The following is a 249-nucleotide window of genomic DNA, read 5'->3' on the forward strand; positions in this document are numbered from 1 at the left end:
CACATCAAAGGGAGGAAAAAAAAAAAGCAGAAATCAGTGTGAAAGAGCATGCACAAAAGCACCCTCTTCACTGCCCACGTCTGGCCTCCTTGGTCCCCCTCCTCCAGCCTGAAGTGTCTGTTCCCTCCCCACATATTTATAGACCTGAATGTAATTTATCATCTAAATAATACTCTTCTGTTTTATGCTCGAGTGGCATTTTAGTGTCTACCTAGGTGGGCTTCAAGTTCCTTGCGGGCATTGCGGGCA

Source organism: Crocuta crocuta, unplaced genomic scaffold (assembly GCF_008692635.1).
Source record: "Crocuta crocuta isolate KB4526 unplaced genomic scaffold, BGI_CrCroc_1.0 scaffold440, whole genome shotgun sequence".
NCBI lineage: Eukaryota > Metazoa > Chordata > Mammalia > Carnivora > Hyaenidae > Crocuta > Crocuta crocuta.